Source organism: Elephantulus edwardii, unplaced genomic scaffold (assembly GCF_000299155.1).
Source record: "Elephantulus edwardii isolate Elephantulus edwardi_28Jun2011 unplaced genomic scaffold, EleEdw1.0 scaffold00085, whole genome shotgun sequence".
In the NCBI taxonomy this organism is placed as follows: domain Eukaryota; kingdom Metazoa; phylum Chordata; class Mammalia; order Macroscelidea; family Macroscelididae; genus Elephantulus; species Elephantulus edwardii.
The window spans coordinates 7557034-7557734 of record NW_006399835.1 but is presented as its reverse complement, the minus strand read 5'-3'; the positions used below and the strand labels follow the sequence as shown (position 1 = coordinate 7557734).

Sequence of the window (701 nt, the reverse complement as noted above, 5' to 3'; positions counted from 1 at the left end):
TTCATGAAATTCCTCTGTGTCTGCCAATTACTTTTATACAGTGACTCAACATGTTCTTTCCATCTTCTTTTGCTACTTCCTGGATCATTTAATATTCTTCCTAAAACATCCTTGATTATAGCAACTCGAGGTTTGAATTTGTTCTTCAGTTCCTTGAGCTTAAGAAATGCTGAACGAATTCAGCCCTTTAGATTTTCTTACTCCAATTCCTTCCATATTTCATTGTAATATTTTACTTTGCCATCCCGTGCTGCCTTTTGAAATCTTCTATTCAACTCTTTAGTATCTTGAATTCTTTATTCTGCCTTGGCTTCTCTGCACTCCAGCTAGTGATTGCGACATAGAATGTGAGAACCATGAAGGTAGGAAAGTTAAATATTGTTAAGGAAGAAATGGAACACTTAAATATTGACATAGTAGGCATTGGTGAGATGAGATGGACTGGCGTGGAGCATTTTGAGTCGGATGGTTATGATATATTACTCTAGAGATGAAAAGGTGAGGAAAAATGGAGTTGCTTTCATAGTTAAGAAAGTCATTTCTAGATCCATCTTGAAGTGCAATATTGTGAGTGACAGGATAATATGTATATACATACAAGGAACTCCAGTGAATATCAGTATCGTTCAGATATGTACACCAACAACCAGAGCCACGGAAGAGGAAACAGAAAATTTTTACCAACTTTTACAGTTGGAGAT

The 701-nt window shown here is 36.1% G+C and overlaps 1 pseudogene; it reads left to right on the top strand.

The window, feature by feature from the left end:
• Window positions 1-356: 356 nt before the first annotated feature.
• The window catches only part of LOC102869880, a 6151-nt pseudogene continuing 5806 nt past the window's right edge, over window positions 357-701 (top strand).